This window comes from Armigeres subalbatus, chromosome 2 (genome assembly GCF_024139115.2).
Source record: "Armigeres subalbatus isolate Guangzhou_Male chromosome 2, GZ_Asu_2, whole genome shotgun sequence".
Lineage (NCBI taxonomy): Eukaryota > Metazoa > Arthropoda > Insecta > Diptera > Culicidae > Armigeres > Armigeres subalbatus.
In genome coordinates, this window is record NC_085140.1 from 118,592,665 (window position 1) to 118,617,318 (window position 24,654).

General features: G+C 38.8%; 1 protein-coding gene across 1 annotated transcript in view; it reads left to right on the forward strand.

The window, feature by feature from the left end:
- LOC134210723 (leukocyte receptor cluster member 8 homolog) overlaps positions 1-24,654 on the forward strand; it is a 126,642-nt gene that overhangs the window by 12,176 nt on the left and 89,812 nt on the right. The window lies entirely within an intron of this gene.

Sequence of the window (24,654 nt, forward strand, 5' to 3'; positions counted from 1 at the left end):
GCATATCACTGTTTTTTGATGTTTCTGCATACATTTTTCTATATAAACTTCCAACGAGTTTAGCACCGCCCAAACGTTGACCGATTTGGCTGAAATTTTGTCCAGAGCATCAGAGCATCAAATACAACCGAATGAGAGGGCGGCCCATCACAAAAATTTGAAAAAGTGTTTTTAGGCCACCCTAATAAACGGTCTTTGATGAGTGTAGCGGCGTTTATGTTTGGCCACTTCAAAACATACCGAAAGTGACGATAGGTTTAGGATAAGTTTTTTTCCGTTCGTTTCGACGACAGCGAAACTGTCGAAGGTATCTATAAATAAATAAAGCATATGTTTCTTCCACACCTTGGAGGAATTTTATTTGTATTTTTCTTCATTTTATTGAACTTCTCCGGAGATTTAGAATGTTCAACATCTGGTTGAGCACTGAACTGTAAACAACACTGATGCTTTTGATAGCTAATACATGTGTTCTTACAAAGCACTCGCATCGCTTATTCAGTTACAATACAACCTTTGTTCAAAACCGTTCAACCCTTATTCAGACATGACAGAATGCACATAGTTTTAACTTGTTAACTCCAGGGCCCTGTAGCATAATCAGACTAATAATATTAGCTACAAGTTACAAGTTACAAGTCAACAAATTACAAGTACCTGTAATTTGCGTCGCATAATAATGTTTTGCCAACTAATAATATTAGTACTTGTATTATTAGTAAGGTTTAAATTACAAGTCCGTCAGGTTCATTTACCTGTCAAAATTCATTCGACAGTTCACTGTCAATGCGGAGGTAAACGATTTGTTTACGTTTGTTTGCAAATTTGTGGATAGAATATATATTTTGACTGCGATAGGTATGCACGGAACACTCTCTGTAAATTTATTGATTCCGCAGTTTAGGCCGCCTTCGTGGTATTGGCATTTTTAACCAAGCCAATGTAATACACACTGGAGTCGTTTTTACATGGTTCTTGGGTTTGACTTAAGTTTTAATTATAGCGATTTGTAAGTTACGCGAACGTATCCTCCATGACAAATCGAATCCCGCTAGACTTGTTTGTTGGGGGTTTTTGAAAAAGGGTTTAATGAATCGCCTGCTTTGAGCGTGCTTACAGCGGCACACTAGGAGTTAACTTTCTGAAATCAGTATGGCGAAAGGCATCTAAGGCTCGATTTTTAAAAATTAAGCACCTTCATCGAAAAAATATTTGGTAGGCGTAGTAGCGGGCACCTTCCTACATAACCGGTACCAAATAGTTTTTCATGAAAAGATCCCAATTTTGAGAAAACCGGCGTTAGATGTCTTTCACCATACAAATTTCTGGTGGTTTACTCATGCTGGCTATTTTACGCATATACTATAGCGCCTAAATGTGGTAGCGGCGGGTAGAAAATCAGCCACTGCCAATAATTCAGAGACTTATCCGGGTTTAAATTTTGCTTCTAATTCGACTATGAAATTTGGACGATTTCTTTTTTAGTTCAAACTACTAACTGATGAAAATATCGTAATAAGGTAGTTTTTCCGTTTTTCTTTTGTTTCCCATGATTGTTGTTAAACATTAAGCAATATGCATGGTCTTAAATGAGATTGTTTAGTATTATAATACAATAATACTACAATAAAACAATAATATAAATTTCAGTAAATTAATATATTCTCAATTTTGAAATGAATAAAGTCAACTTTGGTAAATCTAAACTCAGCTTTGGTTAATATGTTTTGAGTGGATTAAGTTAAACTACTAAGTGTAAGGAAACTCATTTCACTTAAAATTGGATTATTGGTCCAAAGTACGGATTTGAGCTAAAACAATCCACTTTTGAGTAGTTGTGTTCCATAATTCTCAGTGTTATATCGGAACGAGAAATTTATTCTTATTGCACAGTATTTCATTATATGATAATTTGAAGCAACTAGAATAATAGTTTCTTTCTCTGTTAAGTCGTTAAAAACAATAAAACGAAGCATAATTACTTTGCACGGCTAAAATAAAAAAATAAAAGCTACTTGTAAATTAAATTACAGCACCATTCATACTTGTTAAAGAAACTACAAGCCAACGCTAATAATTTGTACTTGTATTTTCTTTATTCAACAGTTACTTGTAAGTTCCACTAATATTATTAATGCGGTTTACTTGTAATATTAGTCTTGTAAATTCATACTTGTAGATTCATTATGCAACAGATTCATTATGCAACATTAACAACTATAGAATCATAAATGATCCACATTTGCTGGATTATTGCTGTTTGATTGCTGAACAAAGGTGTAAGAAGCACTCTTTAAGATTTTATAAAAATCAACACATTCTTGCAACCTAAAAATTAACGCTTCTACTACCTAAATTCAGCATACTGAACAGAGGCGTCGCGTCCGCATGTGCAACCTGTGCACTGCACAGGTAGCAATTTTGTCCCTAACATTTAAACTCACGATAGATTTCTTGTCATTCTTATACAAATATATACTTGGATTATGTGCATTTGTCATATTTTTTGAAAAAAATTAACGATTAGGTATAAATCCATAATCCTAAAATATGCACGGATTTTTTACAGGCGACATGTGATATGAGGCAACCGAAATTCCGCGATGGGGGCGCGTTATATTTTACTCCACGATACAGAAACGACGTACCGCTACATGTTGTCCAACCGTACACTTTCAGCAGAGAACGGTTTGCCATGCATCATCATACACGCATTATTTTGTACCAGCAGACCCGACAAACTTCGTTTCGCCTGAAATCGATTTATGCTCTGATTAGTTATCGAGTTGTGTCGAAATTTCAGTTTCATTTGTATGGGAGCTCCCTTTTCCAGAAGGAGGAGGGGTTTTGAACCACCAAAGAAACATATATTCCCTTCCAAAACCTCCACATGCCAGATTTGGTTCTATTTGCTTGAGTAATTCTCGAGTTATGAAGAAATTGGTGTATCATTTGTATGGGAGCCCCCCTTTCCAAAGGAGGGAGGGGCCTCGAACCATCTTAAGAACCTTCCCCGGCCCCAAAAACCTCTGCATACAAATTTTCACGCTGATTGGTTCAGTAGTTTCCGAGTCTATAAGGTTCAGACAGACAGAAATTCATTTTTATGTATATAGAAGAAGAAGAAGAAGAAGAAGAAGAAGAGAAGTGTAGGTCACCCGCTTTAACCGCAATCGGCGATGTATATGTAACCAAAGCGTTCATCGTTTGGCAGTGCACGGTTTGGTGCCGATGGTGCCGATGCAAAAAAGCACATCGGTTTGGTGCCTACCGAACCGAGTACCGCTTCAAACAGCGCATGCGCGTTTCGCTGAAGAGCGCACAATTGGAACAAAATAGAAAAATAAAACAGGTGGTGAAATAAATTTTCTGCTCTCTCAAAGCGTTCCATGGTGAAAGTCCGGTTTTGAATACGCACATCGGATCGAAAGCGTTTTAATATTTCATATTGATTGGGATTTTGGCCTATGATGAATTTTTCGTCAAATCCAATAACAAAAATATTTAGAAGCTATTCGTATACCATGTGGACAACTTAGGGGGTAGAGGGGTAGGAAGAATGTCCATGGTTCACACAAATTTATGAAAAATTGCATGATCAGATGTGTACGCTGATGGAGGGAAGAGCACATCTAAAACTGTTCAACATCTGTCCACGTGGTATGAAAACAGCCCTTCGGAAAAAAAAAACATCAAAGGAATTAACTAAAATAGAATAATTAATAGTTGAGGGACGTTTAGATTATAAACTTCATTGTACAGACCCCATTTTTCTGATATGTATGACATGCTAATTACAAATGTGTATTAGCCATCTAATCATTCTTATTATAATCCAATTTTATGAACGCATACTATTAAGACTTGTCTCATTCTACGAAATAACTTGAATTAAAATCAAAAGATACAGTTTCATTGAATAGATGTCTTATATGTCATATTGAAAAGCATTATGATTCCCCAGATTAGTTTCTTTTTCAATTTAACGCACTGTCACTTCAAGTTTAGTTTGAATTTAATTCGATAAATGGGATGTAGCTTAGAAGCAGATAGACGAAACATATGGGATCGTTTTTACTTTGATACGAGAAGCACGAACAATCATCAACTCGTCATAATTTTCATCATTGAATTCTTAACTTTTTTCTACAACAAATATAATTTTGAAAGAGTATATCCGGCGCGTGCTTACTTGTAATTTTAATTCTGATACATTTAGGGTAACGGTACCAATAGTGGAGGTATTAGTAGATCCACAAAAGAAAATATTTTTTAAAAATTGATAATTATGGGAAATTTACTGCTTAATTATCTTAGTAAATAGATAAACTAATAAATTTGCTAACAAAAATGAGATAGACTCCATTTAACATCAACAATTACCAAATATTGCTTGCACCACTATGGGTACACTGTTCCTTTAGTGGCGGTAAAAATTAATTTTGGTTCCTATAGTGGTGCTATTCATTGGTTTCTTATGCAACTCGCCACTATTGGTACAGTTGCACCACTATAGGTGCAAGGGAGTCAATTTTGTTAAGAAAAATCATTGTTTTCAATAGTTTTTCTAGCGAAATCTTAAGATAAGTTGCATTCAACAGGATATTTAAAGCACGACGCATCAACTGAACCCATCGTAAACTATATACATATGATAAATCTCATTAAAACCCCACTACCTCCACTATTGGTGCTACCTCCACTAAGGGTACGGTTACCCTATAGCTACATTAAACAACTGAAAACCGAAATACGCCGCTCGGTGCACAGGTTGAAGAATTGACCACGCGACGCCTCTGATACTGAAGAACGTTAAATCTGCTTTTTGCAGAATAAAATCACCAAAATTGGATATTTAAGAAATGAACAAACGATTACACCCTGGTTTGTTTACACGTTTTTTGTGTGGTTTTTCGAATTAACGCGGTACCCAGCTGAAAATTTTCTGAGTTTTTTTTTTAATGGAAAACACTTAGAATAAATGTATGTATGTGGGAACGATTGTTTTACAGAGTGCCAAACTCCATACAATATGAGTAGTGCCGGAATGGACTCGATGAGTAGAAGCCGGAAATCGATGCTTGGCGTCATTTTGGAATTCGTAGAATGGAATTGTAGTACACGGTAATGAGTAGTACACGGTAAATGATCAACACGCTCAATTCATCTGTTCTACCTATTTAATGTCCAACTCTACAATCACTATGATTGATAGAGATATTTCTTTGATGTTGGAGTGCTGTTACACATCTCAAAAATGCGTTAAATAAAAACAATTCCAAAACTTCTTGAAAAGAAAAGTTCCTCAGAGAAAATCCTCCAGAAGTTCGTCATAGGAATTTCTCCAGAAGTTACTCAAAGGATTTTCCCCGGAAGTTCTTCAAAGGTATTACTCCGCAAGTTCCTCCGAGTGTTCCTCAAAGAAATTCCTCCATAAGTTCCTAAAAGTTATCCAAAGGAATTCCTCCGACAGTTCTTCGAAGGAACCCAACAAAAATTGGAAGCTTTTAGAGTGCTTGTTAAACCAAAAATAGTCTTCTTCAGCTAAAAAACTAACATTAATTTGTTTGTTGGACAATTCCTCAAAGTAAGTCCTCCGGAAGTTCCTAAAAGCAATTTCTCCGAAAGTTCTTCAAAGGAATTCCTCCGGAACTTCCTCAAAAGAATTCTTCCGAAAGTTCCTCGAAGAAATTCTTCCGGTTGTTTCTCATAGCACTTCCTCCAGAAGTTCCTCAATGGAATCCGGAAATTTCTCAAAGGATTTTTTCCGGAAGTTCCTCAGAGAAAAACCTACAGAAGTTCATCATAGAAATTTCTCCAGAAGTTCATCAAAGGATTTCTCCCGGAAGTTCCTCAAAGGAATTACTCCGGAATTTCCTCCAGGAATTCCTCCGGAATTGTCTCCAGGAGTTTCATCAAAAGTGCCTTCAGATTCCTCCGGAGCTGGCTCCAGAAATTCCTCTGTATGTTCTTCCAGGAATTCCTTCGGAAGTTCCTCCAGGGTTTCCTCCGGAAGTTCCTCCAGGAATTCTTCCGGAAGTTTATCAAAGGACTTCCGGAAGTTCCTCAAAGGATTTTTTGCGGAAGTTCCTCAGAGAAAATCCTCCAGAAGCTCGTCATAGGAATTTCTCCGGAAGTTCATTAAAGGATTTCCCCCGGAAATTACTCAAAGGAATGACTTCGGAAGTTCCTCCAAGAATTCCTCCAGAAGTTCCTCCAATGAATTCCTCCATAAGTTCCTAAAAGGAATTACTCCGGTAGTTTCTGAAAGGTATTCCCCCGGAAGTTAAATAAAGGAATTCCTCCGACAGTTCTTCGAAGGAACCCAACGAACATTAGAAGCTGATAGAGTGCTTATTAAACCAAAAATAGTCTTCTTCAGCTAAAAAACTAACATTAATTTGTTTGTTGGGCAATTCTTCAAAGCTCCAGAAGTTCCTCCGAGTGTTCCTCAAAGAAATGCCTCCAGAAGTTCCTAAAAGCAATTTCTCCGAAAGTTCATCAAAGAAATTCCTCCGGAAGTTCCTGGAAAGAATACTTCCGGAAGTTCCTCAGAGAAAATCCTGCAGAAGTGCATCATAGGAATTTCTCCGGAAGTTCATCAAAGCATTCCCCTCGGAAGTTCCTCAAACGAATTCCTCCGGAAGATCCTCCAAGATTTCCTCCGGAAGTTCGTCCAGGAACTCCTTCGGAAGTTTCTCCAGGAACTCCTTCGGAAGCTCCGCCAGGAAATCTCCCGCAAGTTTTTTCTAGGAAATCCTCCGGAAGTTCTTTCACAAATTCTTCCGGGAGTTCATCCAGAATTTCATCCGGGCGTTCCTCAAAGAAGTTCCTCGAAAGAATTCCTTCGGACGTTCCTTAAAGTTAATATTACGATAGTTCTTGCAGGAATTCCTCCTCTAGGAATTTCTCCATTTCTTAAGTAATTCTTCCAAGAAATAATTCGGAAATTGCAGGATGTTTTTTCCGAAAGCTACACAGGAGGTTTATCCTAGTAACACATTTCGCACAGATTTGGCTGCAGCAACTTAAATGTGGCTGGATCTGGCCACATATAAGTTGCGGCAACTAACTTGCAACATGTGTGCTACTCGGGGATTCGGAAGTACATTGCATAGGTGTTCAGTCATTTTAGCAAACCGGAGGTCGGCCATCTTGTATTTCAAAATTTCCGGCTTTCACATATCGAGCCCATTACGGCGATGCCCATCCCAAGCAACCAAAAGTACGGATAAGATGGGATGTTTTGGCTTAATCAGCTCGCATTTTAAGTAATATTTTGTATGGTGGTAGCGCAGAAGTGAACTTTAAAGTTCCGTTAAGGGGCTTGGAACTCAATGTGAGTGAACTATCTGGTTCGGTTAGGAACAAATTTAAGTAAAATCTGAACTTTTGGTTGCTTGGAATATTACATGGGTTTTCAGTCATTTTAGCAAGTAAAAAAGAAGAAGAGATAAGGAAGAAAAAGAAGGAGAAGGATGAAAGAAGAAAGAAGGAAGTAGGACAACGGAAGTAAGGAGGAAAAAAAGAAAAAAGCAAAGAGAATTTAGAAGGAAGAAGACAAGAAAGAAAGGAAAAAGAAGAAGGAAGTGGAAAAATGGAAAAAGGAAGAAAAAAAAGACAGGAACACCGTCTTCGACCATAGGTCGTACAGACTGAACACTTAAACACCTAGCATGAGACAACGGACACATTACACCCAGTGGACCAGTGGAGAATTTTTCGATCACGAAAAGTTTCCTCCTTACCGGGGCGGGAATCGAACCCACACTCCTTAGCACATGCGTCTAGACGATTGACGTCGCTAGCCGCACGGCCACGAAGCCCACGAAGGAAACGAAAGATGAAGGATAACAAAAGAAAACGAAAGAAAGGAGAATGAAATATGAGGACAGGAGCAGGAAGGCAGAAAGGGAAAGAAGAAAACAGAAAGGAAGTCCCTTTCAACCTTTTGTCCTTTTCGACCATCTTTCGATCTTTTGTCCCTAACTCTAACAAAGTACCCTACCGGTACTTACTAACGACGTACCTCGCGTTTCCACATGCATCCACAGAACAAATTGCCGACGTTTGCTGTTTTATACCTTACGAGCTCCCACCTAAAGAGTTTTTTTCCCTATGAGTTTTCCCCAACAGAACATCACAACTTTTTTTAAATGTGAGTATTATCAATATTCATAACCATTTCAAGGTTCTCCAAATCGATTTTAGCTGCCTGTGGCTATATTTTCATTAAATTTGATTCTCAAGAAATTTTTCATGATTTCTGCTGAATTTTTTTTCTGAAATTATTGCACTTATGTATCATACTTATACTTGATACTTGATGGGCTACAGCTCTTCGATGAACCTACGCCGAATGGAGTATCCTTCTCCACTGGACTCGATCCTGAGCCAATCGCTTCCAGTCGCCCTGAACATTGAGCGCCCTCAGGTCCTCTTCAACTGCAAAAAGCCATCGTGTACGCGGCCTTCCACGAAGCCTGCGGCCTCTTCCAGGTTCTCTACTAAATATTATCTTCGCTTGACGTTCTTCCGGCATACGAACAACGTGACCAGCCCACCGTAGTCTGCCGTGTTGAATAATAATATCCAGCCCTTTATACACCTGGTACAATTCGTGATTCATGCGACGCCGCCAGATACCGTTCTCCTGTTTACCGCCGAGTATTGTCCGCAGCACCTTACGCTCAAACACTCCGAGAGCTCTCCGATCAGCCTCCTTTAACGTCCATGTTTCATGGCCGTATAAAGCCACCGGAAGAATCAGAGTAGTATACAGCGCGAGTTTAGTTTTCGTTTGCAGACTACGGGACTTAAGCTGGTTACGAAGTCCGTAATAAGCCCTATTTGCAGCTGCAATACGCCTTTTCACCTCGCGGGTAACATCATTATCGCACGTCACTAATGTTCCAAGATACACAAATTCTTCTACCACTTCAAATTTTTCACCATCCAGCACTATTTCGCTACCACCACCACTAATGAACCCACGTTGATTGCCAGCGACCATGTACTTCGTTTTGCTGGTATTGATCGTGAGTCCAATCCTCGCTGTCTCCCTCTTAAAAGCCTCTTCCACGGCACGGCGATCAATTCCGATAATATCGATATCGTCCGCAAATCCCAGGAGCATATGCGATTTTGTGATAATGGTACCGCTTCATGCACACCAGCTCTCCTAATCGCTCCCTCGAGCGCTATATTGAACAGTAGGTTCGAGAGTGCATCACCCTGCTTTAATCCATCTAAGGTAACAAATGACGTCGATATTTCATCCGCCACCCTTACACTTGATTTCGATCCGTCCAACGTTATACGAATCAGCCGTATCAGTTTCGCACTTATGTATCATATTCTGTGATAATCTTTCTCACCCCGTTTTCGAACTTCGCACTGTCAAATGCTTTGAGACGATGATGAAAACAAAAGAAATTTCTGACTGTCAGATTACAAGGCCAACCAAAATTAGGTATTTCAAAATAAAAATTGAAAAATTGTATGGAAAAGTTAGTTAACTTTCATGTGCAGTAACCTTGACGCACTGCGAAATCGAAATCTGCGACTGTGACCTGTGACTGTGACATTTATTCAGGGTGAGTTCAGAGGAGTAAATGCCGCAAAAAATGGAATAATATATAATATATTTGGAATTTTCACGCGTTACTATTCAAATTACGGCAATTTATTTTAGGACTTCTTGGGAAAATATTTCAGAATTTCTTGGAGACATTCTTCAAAACTGCAAATTATTCGAATGCTTTTTGTGAAATTCTCTTCGGAAATCTCCTCGAAAAACTTTACGGAATCCCGGTATTCGTTTTCGGTATTTCTTCGCAAACTTCTTCGGAATTTCCTCTCGAAATTTTCTTCAAAAAAATATTCGGACATCCCCGGATAATCTCAGAAATTTCCTCGGAAATTTCTTCAGAGGTTTATCAGGAAATCATTCGGAACTTGCTTGGGTAATTCTACAAATTTGCACGAAAAAACTCTTTAGAATTTCCTAGAATAATTTTTCAGATTCTTAAGATTTCTTCGAGATTTTTTTTTAGAATTTCATCGGGACATTCTTCAATTTTTTTTCAGAACTTCCTCGGAAAATTCTTAGAAATTATCTCTCAAATCATATTGAGATTACTTCGAAAAATTGTTCAGAACTTCCTTGAATTTTTTTAGGAAATTTAATTGTATTTTCCTCGATTTTTTTAGAGTTTTCTCAAGAAATTCTTTGGAATTCTTCCAGGACTTCTTGTTTAATATAGGAAGGGACTTCCTCGTCAAATTCCTCCCAGTTCAACAAATCCATTGAAGAAGAAAAAATGATCACGAGATACATCCTTTATGAAGTGAGGGAACTTCTGAAAATACACCTGACACGACTCGCGTATTATGTCAAAATATTATTATTTATGACAAGTCCCATAAGATGCAAGAACACCTTCAAACCTGTATATGCATATTTATTGTTCAACTTTAATAAATACTCAGGAAAAGTCGTTGAGAGCAAGTCACATAACGCCAAAAGAAGGCATATGTTATTATGAATACAGAAACGTTATCCCCTACATTCAGAAAAATGAGTCATATCTTGTATGCCGCGCATCGAGAAGCAAAATTTATTCGTCATCGCCTGGGACGTGTCATCCAGGCATGTCCCTTCGACCAGAGCATTTCCAATCCGAAAACACCACCACCAGCAAGCGGCCGCCGCAAGGTCCACTCTGCTTGAAACGCTGCGAGCTGGTAATTTTGGAGAATGTCCTTTTGATTCTACCAATTTCCGCCGAGAGCCGAGAACAGTTTTCTGCCAGCCTACAGAAATGAAGAAGAAAAAAAACGGGAACAAAACGTGCCCAGCAGATCAGACCTAGTTCTCGGCAACGGCGACGAAAACATGGTGCAACTTTTGCTCAAAAAACCACAAATGAAACACGTACGTTTCGACGACATTTTCGCATGGGCATGTTTCTGTACATTGCCGGATCGAATGCAGATGAGCAGCGTGAAGGGAAGGGTAGGAATAAAAATGTGATAATATTCGAGAAAAGACACGATCTCAATAGTCGGCCCTTGGGCTCCCCGAAAAAAAATATGCTTTGCGCTCGTAAATTTGGATTTGACATAACCTTTTTTGTCGGCAGGAGGAAACGCGTCTTAGTTTTGGCAAAGCACGTTTCGGCCCTGCAAGTAGTTCAGAAACTTTTTGCACTAGACAGAAAGCAGCGTTTCAAAACTGATTATGTATATGCAAAAGTTTTAATGTGATATTGAAATATAAGTGTGCTTCATGCAAAGAAGGGCTTCAGAAGTGCTTTTCGAAACTGTTCAAATTGAATCTGGTTTTTGTGGTTGTAAAGTTTAGTTTTTCCTAGGCAGCTTTCAATGAGGCATATGGATATTGTACAAACTCGTCTTATGACAAATTCATTTTTATGTTAGACCAAGCATTCAAGTGTCAAAATATATGAATTAAACTATTAGCTCCCTTGCGAACAATGCTCATTAGAATGATTCAAATTTTGACTTTTTTGTCCCCCGATGTTTAAACGATTGCATTTGCCATTTTAATAATCCTCCTAATTTTTTAACCGATTTGGATGTAATTTGATTGTGCACACGTTATTTAAAGTTTGTATGGAAATTACTGTAAAAACCAACCCTTATGTGAAATATCGCTCCGTGGCCCATGAACTATTTATATATATATATATATATATATATATATATATATATATATATATATATATATACTAGCTGTATGTACCCGGCCTTGCTCGGAATTGCCAGTTTGATTCGCAGTTTTTCACAATCGGGAAATAAATAATAAACCAATTGGTCAACAGAATAATTGTGTCAGGCAGATTTCATTTGAAAACATTGACTGATTTTGAAGAAGGGATCAAACCCAAAATAGCCTTATTCCGGGCAAACGTCTATATCTAAAGAAGGAAAAACATCCACCGAAGCCTTATTCCGGGAAAACGTCTATTTTTAAAGAAGGGATCACATTCACCATCCGATGGAAACACATTATTCATTGCTTTTCACTGGGCGAACCGTGATTTCGATGAAGGGTTGAGTTGATCGATAACTAAACAATACCTCTCCCCCACGCCCTCCCCCTTTCCATCCTTAACCCACTATCGTCGTCTCCTTAATATAAAGAATGTGTGTTCCAAATTTGGTTGAAATCGGCCAAGGGGTTCAGAAGTTACACTGAGTTGATCGATAACTAAACAATACCCCTTCCCCCTCCCCCTCCCCATTTTTCGAAGAGCATCCCCTACCCCCTTTCGTCGTCTCCTTAAGATAAAGAATGTGTGCTCCAAATTTGGTTGAAATCCGAAGTTACACTAAGTTGATCGATAACTAAACAATACACCTCCCCCCACACCCTCACCCTTTTAGAAAAAGCATCCCTATCCCCTCTATCACGGTCTCCATAAGATAAAGAATAAGTGTTCCAAATTCGGTTGAAATCGGTACAGGGGTTCAGAAGTTACACTGAATTGCCCGTTTTCTGAACAATACTCCTCCCTCCAGACCCCTCCCCCTTTCATGAATTACCCACCCATATGATCGGCTCCTCATAGTGAATATGTGTACAAAATGTGGTTGAAATCGGTCCTAAGAGTTGAAAGTTACATAGAATTGCTCGTTTTCTAAAAAAAAAACCCACCCACCACCCTCCCCCTTTTCCAAATGACCCTCCCACCCCCTTTGTTAACTTCCCCGGAGGATAGAGAATATGTGTACTAAATTTGGTTGAAATCGGCCAAGTGGTTCAGAAGTAGTTTGCGAACATACATACATAGATTGGTTTTTATATATATAGAAGAAGAAGATAGATATATATATATATATATATATATATTATGGTGGCTCAAAAAACACTTTTTCAAATTTTTTGATGGGCCGTCCTCTTATTCGGTTCTATTTGATGCCCTGATGCTCTGGACAAAATTTCAGCCAAATCGGTCAACGTTTGGGCAGTGCTAAACTCGTTGGAAGTTTATATGGGAAATGTATGCAGAAACATCCAAAAACAGTAATTTGCAGTTCTTGTAAAATAAAATACAGAATGTTATGCTGAAAACCGCGAGAAGATTAGAGTTTATTACGCAAAGATATTAGCATTTTACTGGAGTGTTGTAGGGGTGAATTTATTTCTTTTCAAAGGTAAAAGAAACGAAATTTGCTCAAATCCCACTGCAGAGAAATGCTAATAACTTAGCCGGGCAAACTCGAATCTACTCGCGGTTTTCTGCATAACATTCTGTATAAAATTCTCCAAGATCTGAATGAGTATCATAGTTCTTCATGGTAAGTTGTGTAGTACAGTTGCAATTTATTGTTTTTGGATGTTTCTGCATACATTTTTCCATATAAACTTCCAACGAGTTTAGCACCGCCCAAACGTTGATCGATTTGGCTGAAATTTTGTCCAGAACGTCAGGGCATCAAATAGAACCGGATAAGAAAGCGGCCCATCAAAAAAATTGAAGGAAGTTTTTCCCATACTAATTTGAGCCACCCTAATATATATATATATATATATATATATATATATATATATATATATATATATATATATATATATATATATATATATATATATATATATATATATATATATATATATATATATATATATAATCAACGCATTGACAACATAGAATGCTTCTTAAGCTGGAAGGGAGTTGTTGTTGCGAAGCGATTTGTCATTTGGAAGCAAAGTTATGAAAAAAAACAAAAATGCTCATTATTGATATTGATGTTATTCTTTTACGTGTTAAATTGAATTTCTCACGATTCAGTATTTTCTTAATAACTTTTCTCGCCAGCAACAAATCGTTTCGCAACAAAGGCGACCTCTTTCCTTGTCAAATTTTCTATGTTTTCGATGTACTTATATGTTTTTAAAGCTTGGTGGAAGGCGTTGGGGAACGGTTTTGCATAAAATTTATTGTTTTCATAGTAATTTTCGCGTGCGCGTGCTCACTCAAATTAGATCCAAATTAGCTAAAAATTTAGGAGAATTATTCAAATGGCAAATGCAATCGTTTAAGCATCGGGGGGGGCAAAAAAAATTTGAATCACTCTAATGCTCATGGGGCCCTCCTTAGCCGTGCGGTAAGACGCGCGGCTACAAAGCAAGACCATGCTGAGGGTGGCTGGGTTCGATTCCCGGTGCCGGTCTAGGCAATTTTCGGATTGGAAATTGTCTCGACTTCCCTGGGCATAAAAGTATCATCGTGTTAGCCTCAAGATATATACGAATGCAAAAATGGTAACTTGGCTTAGAAACCTCGCAGTTAATAACTGTGGAAGTGCTTAATGAACACTAAGCTGTGAGGCGGCTCTGTCCCAGTGTGGGGATGTAATGCCAATAAGAAGAAGAAGAATGCTCATATATAAGCAATAAGCTTTCTGTATTTTGAATGTGAATACAAAATACCAAAAATAGCCCCAAATAGCTGGCAGTCTTCTTCTAGTCAAATGTTCTAAACCAAGAATATTGAGAACATCTAACCCTCAAGCTTAATTTTCATGTTTGACTATTTTGACCGTAACAATGCCCCTTTTACAGCTATAGACCCCATACTAGTTTCCAACAAGCTAGGAGTAAAGCTAAATCACCCTTTCGGCGGTGGTTCGTTAAGTTTTATTGCCAATTTAACGAAGGATATTCTACGGAAGACTAAGGGAAATAAACGTTGTCCAAGGACGGGCAATGCACAAGTTTCTTCAGACTGGAAGCTTCGGTCGTTCCTTGAGCTACAAAAATAGACTCATAAAACAAGTTTTAGCTCCCTATTTTACACACACAACCACACATGCACACCATTCTTTGTCCTTCGTTATTCTATGCAGGACCATCAAGCATGAAACCGATTACCGGCCAGTTAATAAAGTTCGCCTTATCTAGCACAATTTTCCAACCATTTGAGTCTGCTTTTTTGCTCTAAACTTTTCCACCTAACCCCCACTGGAACTCACACACCGATTCACACCATCCTGATGTAGGTGATTCAGGTTGGTCGGTCGAAACTCAAGGACACACGTCTATCTGCCATCTTGACAATTTCTGGGAAACCGCATCACCAGCAGCGCCGTCAGCGTGATATCTCAAAACGAGGGAAAAAATAAAACCAAACTGGGTTTCCGAACTACATCACCCATAACCCTTATCGGAGCAAAAAAGAATGTATACACCGGAGCGAGATAGTTCCTAGATTAAAAGAAAAGGACGTTGGCGGCGTCATGGACCGCACCAGGAGGTTCCCTAGTTCTGCATATATTCAAATTACATTCGTAGATTTTCAATTTAGATTAGAACTTCCGCCTCTGCAACCAGCAGGCAACGACAGTGGCACAGCAGTGGCACAATCGTTGATATCCTCGTTCGGCACACAATCAGCGTACTGTAACCAGCAGTGCAGAATTATAAAATATTGTCCGAAAAGGTGATACCTCGTCTAACATTCGGAAATTCCCATGTTGCAACTGAAAACAAAATATGTAAAGATGAAACATCATTTCTTCATGAGCATTGATTCAAGGTAATCAATCCTTAAAAAGTTTTGTGTACTTTAATTTTTCATCATCTTAATTTTAACATTTTATTATTCATCTCTATATTCGAGATTTATTTAGATTTAATTTATAACTCAAAGCAACAATTAAAATTGGATGTAATTAATAAAACATTATAAGGCAACCAATTTCACACAGTATAGTCTCACACGTTGGGTCGGGTGGCAGAAGCAGCCGAGTACCGGCCAAGAAAGGATTATTATTGTGGGGGCGGAGAAACAGATTCAACAATCATTTCTCTACCGTCTGTTGTGTTTTTTTTTTCTCGTTTACTTACCGTACAGCAAATGGCCTCTGCGCAAGAACCGTGACGTACGGTTCTAAATCAAAAGCATCACATCGCCACATGATATTGTTCCGAAAGAAGTTGAGTTCCAGAAAGAAACAAATGCCAATAGCGTTGTGGCAATCAAAATTTTACTTGGTACAGTTTAGTGTTCTTGAAACATGCACAGAATTTAGAATTTCTACAGTGAGCAATGTTGTCAAAATAATGCTCAAATTACAAAACATAGAGCTTTAATACGCGAGAAAACTCTTTAGCGAAATCCGCTGGAGAGTTTCGTGCTTTTGAGTATTTCATGAAAATTCGCGTCATTAGACCCGATAAGTCCAGTACATTTTAGCTCACATTTACTTTTCATTGTTGGTGAGTCGCTCCTGCCCACATATAACACGAATGCTATTACATTATTCTGAATATTGGGACTGAAAATAGAATTTTATGAAAAAAAAAATAAAAATTAGCAACATTGGCTCGCCATTTCAAACTTAGTCTAACTCATGGAAATAACAAATGAGTGCTGGATGATTCGTTCGGAAGGAGCGCGATCCATTTTAGTATACACAGGGTGCATCCCCTTAGGTATAAGTACGTTAAGCCTTGGTATATTACTTTCGAAAAAATATTCTTTTCGGGGAAATGTTATTTTGGGGCAAATGTTATTATCGAAGCAATGTCCTTTCTGAAATGGGTCTATGATGTTATAGGCGTCGCAGCAAGCGTAGAATAATGACAGCTGTTTGACAGCAGGAGTGGCGCCCTTGAAAACGCGAGGTAGACCAACATTGGATGCCGAAAAATTCGCCCTTAAAATAAGGTACCATTTTCTAACCCTATAGGTCAAAGCGATCGTGAGGGTGCGTACAGAGGAGGTACCTGGTACCTGGTACCTGGTTGGCTACAACATCGATACACCTATGTCTGGCCTATTGTAGAGCGCCATAATCGTCGGGTCGGGTTTCCCCGAGCGTTCAGGGTCCCCAGATCCGATTCCACCGCGTGTAGCCAGCGTGTTTGTGGCCTTCCATGAAGTCGCCAGCCCCTATCTGGTTCCCTGTTCAATATTGTTTTCGCTAATCTTTCTTCAGACATTTGCACTAAGTGACCAGCCCACTGTAGTCTGCCGTATTTTATGCGATTCACAATATTTTCTTCTTTGAATTCTTGATACAGCTCATGATTCCTGCGTCTGCGCCACACACCATTTTCTAGTTTCCCATCCAAGTATTGTACGCAGCACATTTCGCATAAAAAACCCAAAAGCTCTCCAGTCCGCCTCTTTTAACGTCCATGCTTCATGTCCATGAAGAGCCACTGGTAGAATCAGAGTTTTGTAAAGAGCAAATTTCGTTTCCGTCTGCATGGTTACGTAATCCGTAAAAGGCCCTGTTCGCAGCAGCAATACGTCTTTTCACTTCACGGGAAACGTCATTGTCACATGTCACAAGCATTCCAAGGTAAACAAATCAACAGCTTCAAACACATCCCCATATAGTACTACATCTGCACCAACACCACTATGTCTTCCTCTATCTCTACCTGCCACCATGTACTTTGTCTTGGTAGAGTTAATGGTTAAGCTTATCCTCGCCGTCTCCCTCTTCAGTGGGACAAAAGCCTTCACTACTGCTCTGCGATCGATTCCAATGAGGTCGATGTCGTCCGCAAATCCCAGGAGCATATGCGACCGTGTGATGATAGTGCCGTTCCTTTGCACGCCAGATCTCCTAATAGCGCCCTCGAGTGCAATGTTGAACAATAAATTCGAAAGTGCATCACCCTGCTTCAATCCGTCTAAGGTCACAAACGATGTTGACACTTCGTCTGAAATTCGAATACTTGATTTCGAGCCATCCAGCGTTGCACGTATCTGTCTAATCAGTTTCGCCGGAAAATCATGTTCGGACATTATCCGCTACAGCTCATTTATTTTCATTGAATCGTACGCTGCTTTGAAGTCAATGAACAGATGGTGAGTCTGCAAGTAGTTGCATTTATGAAGGATTATCCGCAGGCTAAACATCTGAACCGGCGTTGATCGGCCCTCACGAAAACCTGCCTGGAATTCGCCTCAAGCGGTCTCAGTCTGTTAAACAGGATACACGACAGGATTTTGTACGCCGAGTTCAGAAGGGTGATCCCTCTGTAATTGGCACACTCTAGTCTGTGCCTTTTCTTATAGATTGCCGTATGAGGCCATCAAACCAGCCGGCAGACAGTTCTTCATCCTCTCATATTTTCTGGATAATGTGGTGGATTGATTGATGCAGCTGCTCACTTCCGTATTTGAGAAGCTTGACCGGGGTCTCGTCCTTCCCAGCAGCATCACTGTATTTCAGCTCGTTCAGAGCCTTCTTTACCTCATCCAGCGTTGATGGTTCCACAGCTGCTCCTTAATACACCATCATTTTCACCGTTCAACAAATCTTCAAAGTGCTCCTTCCATCTAACTGCCATCATAGTCTTGTCTGTCAGTAAATTCCCCTTTCGGTCATTGCACATGCCGGGCACTGGCGCAGTCTTATTGTTGATCTTATGCTGCGCGCCATTGACAGTTGCGTATAACTTCCCCATATCGTATCCATGTTCTTCTGCGCTACAGCTATCACACTCTCTTCGTGTTGCCTTTTTTTTGTGCTGTGGATTCGTTTCTCTACTGCCCTCCCGAGCAAAGCTTGAGAGCAAATCGATAACTAATTTTGTTGTTGTGAAATCGTCTAATTTTGATAACTCAGGATGATATCCTTTTGGTCGTTTAAACGGTTAAAAGATCAAAATCTACAGCAGAAAAATCTTACTGTGACATCAAATCGAAAACTATTCCTGCTATCGATGAGAGCAAATCGAAAACTAATTTTGATATTGGTTCCGATAACAAAATAAGTACACAGTTTGATTTCAGATCATACAATTTAGAAATCAACAGCAAAATGAGATCAAAATATGTAATCAGTCATGATGATTCATATTTGAAAACAAATTATGATTTCAATTTGATATCTATATCAAAATATGTTTTCTATATGCTCTCTTTATGTTTTCAGACTTTGCTCGGGCTTGCTGCCCCAGTCGACATTTTGGTACCTATAACTCTTGATATAGGTTAATATATAAGAACCAACTGAATCGTATATAATGCACAGATTGGTTTTATGTGCCAAAGTGGAGGCGACATAGGTACACACAAGTTTTATTTCACAATTTTTCCCGACATCATAAGAACAGTATAACCAGCGCCGTAGCGTGTGGTTGGCCAGGTTGGCCCTCGCCAAGGGCGCCAGGCCTTTGGGGGGCGCCGAAATCCAGAATTGAACTTTGGGAAATGATGGTAAATCCCATCAAGGTTTTTTTTACGCGGTTGGATACCACTTGAATTTTCTTTGTTTTTTTTTGTGAATTTTTTGGTGGGGTTTACTCATTGTTTTATTGATGCTGAAGGTCTCAATCGTTTAAAATCAAACCATGTAATAAACCTTGATGTATTCTCAAATTCACTGATTCAAAGTGTTTCAGATTCACCAGAGCTTTTACCAGACGATTCTCTCGGGACTATATCCGCAATCAATCGTTTTATTTCCGAAATGCCATTTTCCGTCAATAACTGATACAGGTACCAGAACGTCGGCTCTGGGAGCATCTTCACTAACTTTTTTCTTATCATTTATCTAATGAAAAACGAAGTAAAAATGAAAAGGAACAAGAAATACAATTGAAAAAAAAGAATGGAACAAGTTTCTGGGGAAGAAGCCCTAGATGAGGACTTCAATAAGCCAAAGGCGAAACACAGAGTAGACTGTAAAATACGCGTATAATTTTTGTTCGTGATTAAGAAATCTAAGCGGGTTTCAAATACATTCGATTCTCTACATCTCGATGTTTAATATTTCGATATCTCTCCCTCTGGCGATGGTTTTCTTGGTCCCTTCAATCTACATAGATTTGAACTTTATACATATCGATAGCCTCCCTCGATATCTCTCTATCTCGATGTGTTCTGGTCATATTTTGTTCAGGATTTTCTCTCTCTATGTCGATATATTGTGCCTTGCAACAAAATGACAACTTTTGTGATCATTTTCCAAGGCTCTCAAAGATGTGAAATTTTTTTCCGCAGTACAAATAGCACGTACTATCCAAGCATTCACCGCCGGAATGCACCACGTGGCGGAAAAATTTTGAAAAATATCGAAGTAGCTTTTTTCTGGAGGTATGTTTTTCTTAGGCGACTATCTGGCGTGTACAAAAATAAGCGGAAGAGTAGATTTTTTTTATGAGCGGTAAAGTATTTGTATTTCTAAGCTAGGACCATCTTGAGAGAATAACAAACACATAAAAAAGAGATGACATTTGTATTGTTGTCGTTTTTCATAGCAACGAGCTTTTTTCGATCTAGTACCTATTTCAATTTTCCTCCCATTTCTCGATCTCTCCTCATCTCGATGATCTGTAAATTACAGACTGTAAATTACAGACTGTAATAGTGACTGTAATAGATACTCGGAAGTAGTGATAGGGAGTTTGACAAACTATTTGAGGCTCTATCGCATTCTATCGTTAACTATCGCATATGATTCAGTGATATTTCCAATTCCTTTAAACCAGACACTTGCATGATGGTGAAAAAACAAGCAAAGCTGTTGAATATTCGATGATATTTGGAATTTGATTTTTTTTTCTGGTTCTATACAATCTGGTTAAGCATTAAACAAGGCATTTATATAAAGACATGCTGAATTCGAGAATCTACTTCGAGGGATTTCAGTAATGATGGCAACTGATCCACTTGAAAGTTATTGGCCTAACCAATGCAACCAATGCTACCAAGCTACCGATAGACCCACTCCAGGAATTGATATATCTTGATCCGAATAGGTCCGGAGTTGTTTCTTTTTTAATACGACTTGGTCCAATCGACATTTCTACCTTCTACCAATCTTCTCCAAAGTATTACTTCATTTGAAGTCCAGTAGTTTTTTCAAAATAACGACCAAGGCGATTCTGAAGGTCATTCGATCCACTCCTAAGCAGGGTTCTACTTGATGCAACTACGTCCGATACTGATCCAACCACTGCCTGACCAGCACACTTGAGGGATGGATTTTATTGGCCTAGCTTAATCCACTAATTGTTTTTTGCTTGCGTTGGTTTATTTGATCTTTTAGAAAATCATTAAATTTCTAGAAAGGATTTTTAGGAAATGTTTTGGCCTTTTTAATAATCCTTACTTCCTACCTATTGGAACATATGCAGGATATAGAGGCTTAAGGAATTCATAAAGCAAACATTTATTAAATCCACCAAACAAAAAAAAGTGATTTTAAAAATATATTCCTACCTCTTATCATACTTATTGAACATGCACGAAAGTAAGGGGCGCCCAACAACGGTTTCGCCAGGGGCGCTGGGAGTCCACGCTACGGCTCTGAGAATAACGAATCAACATTAAAATATAAAAAATAAAAATAAATCTTACCAGCACCTCGAACATGCGAACTTTAGGTTTGCAGGCGGATACTCTACCACCGCACCCATACTGCACATCTTGAAGTGAATTGGATTTTTATCCAACATAAACTACACAATTTATATCTTTACAGCTTTTGGACATAAAACCCCCCCAGAAAAAAAAAATTTCAGAAGAATTTTTTTTTTTTCGAAAAAAAATATTCCGAAAATTGTTCTACTAAGAGGCCTCCAAACAGGATTAGCGTGGTTTCTAAATTCTCGGCATCTCACACCAGTTGGCCAGTTTGAAGTAATCAATGCGTTTTTCCGATACTGTGCATCCACGACAACTTTGAAGGAAACATAATCAAGCGAGGAAACATTTCTCCAGGGTGGTACCAAACGTGTCACAGCTATAACATTCTCAGCTTCAATTTAATTACAAACCATATACTTTATCTCTTCTTCTGATACGTCATTCGCTATGTTGGAAATGAATAGTTGTGTGTGATCGGTCATCGTACCAAGAGGTTGATCGGATATTATAAGTCATTACGAGTTTTTATTCACATAATTACGATTAATTTTCACAACGGTAATCGTTTCTACACTACACAACAACCAATGCGATTTAGATTTTTGATGAACGCAAACGCGACTTTGTTTACTATTTGTAATACGATATAGGACACTGTACCGCTTTCTGTTGGAACAGGTACGAGCCACTAGCATTCGACTACCAGCAACATTTTTATCGTCCGTCACTCGCTGACACTCCTCATCAAACCAACCATTTCGTTGGCGTCGCTGTGCAGTGCCTAACACTTCCTGCGCTGTTGTAGTCACAGCTTCGTGGATATTTTCCCACAATCTGTTGACGTCGCCAGATCCAGTGGCATCTCCTATCCGCTCGTCCAGCTTTTAATGGTGCTGTTCAGCAACTCATTCAACTGACAAGCGTTGGATATTGAAACGCATCATTCTGTTGTTTCGTGATTTCGCGACGCTGGAAAGTCGCGCCCGAATTTTTGCAACTACAATGTAGTGATCCGAGTCAATGTTCGGACCTCTGAAGGACCTTACATCTATAACATCCAAGAAATGTCGTCCGGCGATCAGCACGTGGTCTATCTGTGAGTAAGTGTTTCCATTCGGATCTTACCAGGTATGTTTGCGGATATTCTTATGTGCGAAGTAGGTACTGCTGATTGCCATTTCTCTAGCAGCAGCAAAGGTTACAAGTCGCAGACCATTATCGTTGGTAACGGAGTGAAGACTTTCCGTATCAACTACAGGGAGATAGAAACTTTATCTTCCTATCTGCGCATTTGCATCGCCGATGACAATCTTTACATCGTTTGTTGGTAATATGGTCAAAACTGTCGATTCGTTCGTTCAAATGGCCCTTTCTGTCAAACGACCATTTCAGCCATAGCACTAGTTCGGCCGTGTGTCCATTTCAGCCAAATGATATTTTCAGCTAATTGTCCCTGTAAGCTAAAAGACCATTTCGATCAAACGGCAAATAACCTATTCGATCAAATGACATCTTCGGCCAGATGGTTTTAGAACTAATGGTTTGTTTCGGTCAAATGACATACTCGGCCGACTAACTTGCGGCCTTTAGCCAAATGGTTTTGTCCGCAGACTTTCAGCCAAACGGGCCTTCCCATTATTCGGTAGAAATTCATTCGTCCGAGGGCTATTATTCGTACGACAATTGGCTGAATAACGCATTAAGGTGAAGCGTTGTGACACTCAAATTTATAAGTAATTGTGTCATAAAAATCATTAACCATGGATTTGTAGTGGTGGAAACTTCCAATACCAATTCAGTAAGCATACACGTGGCATTCATTTGTTGTTAACATGCTACAATCCCAAGTAGCACACGCAACATCTTCCTAAAAGCTCCTTGTTCCTATACAGTTTCATTAAAGGCGTTGAAAAAACATCAAATCACGAAAAAGTTGCATCAAGATGTCAAAAACGTTCGAATTGTGATCAAGGTTTCATTAAAATTGCAATGCAGTACGTGTTTGACATTTGGAAACAAATAAACAAAGAATACTGCACTTCATGTTGCAAACACGAAACAAAATCATTAAGTTGCATATTTTTCACCATGTAACTTCAATGCGTCTTTCAAAATTTAATTGTTTGTTTAAATTAAGTTGCAGTTAAGTTGAATGTGTCTTCATGTTTAATTTAGCATCGTTCAACGTTTTGACAACTCACATTTTTTCCTGTGATGGTGCAATCAAGTAACAGGAAACCCCAGTACAAAACTTCATAATCGTATAGTTTTTTATGGAGAGTCAACATGCAGTCCCTTCGAGATGTTGAACGGTCCTGCGGTAGAGTGAACGAATATCAATCACAAGATCCATAAATCGAATCCAGTTTTATAGTTTTATTTTATTTTTTTCCGCTGTTGTATTTTGCAACATTATTGCAATTTTACTGTAATCGAAGGATGTTTCCGTAGGCTCCACCTCTTGCGCTTTTTAGCTTGCAAGATAGTTATATTTGATGGCACATACGCAAAGATTGTTTCTTTCCGAATAGTTGCAACCTGGGAGGGAGCTCTCGATACTACACATCAAATTAATTATATACTGTCGTCATGCAACAAGTAAATTTTCGACAAGAAAGAACAATCAACGTAGGCGCCACCTGAAAAGACTAAATTCGTTTTTGCGTGTTATTGTTTTTAAATTGCCTTCAAAAATTTGCTTGCCGAGAGTTTCGTTTTCGGCTGACACTGACAGCTAGATTTCGGCTCGGCTTGACACACACATTTTTCGTATCTGTTTCTCCCTCCCAGGTTGCAACACAGTGAAATTTTCAAAAGTGAAACAATTTGTGCTGCTTGGGTTGAAGTTACATGGTGAAAAATATGCAACTTAATGATTTTGTTTCGTGTTTGCAACATGAAGTGCAGTATTCTTTGTTTGTTTGTTTCCCAATGTCAAACACGTACTGCATTGCAATTTTAATGAAACCTTGATCACAATTCGAACGTTTTTGACATCTTGATGCAACTTTTTCGTGATTTGATGTTTTTCTACGCCTTTAATGAAACTGTATAGGAACAAGGAGCTTTTAGGAAGATGTTGCGTGTGCTACTTGGGTAGTAAACATTGTACGCATTCAGAAAAGTTCAGCCCAATTTAGACGCAATATCAATCAATACAGTCTAAGTATGGGCTTAACTGATGGAATTTGTCAGAAGAGCATCAGTTTTTCTTTAGTTTAGGTGAATAATAATGGATTTTGTTTTCACGACGCTGGCTGTTTATATTTACATCTTAAACCGTTGTTGC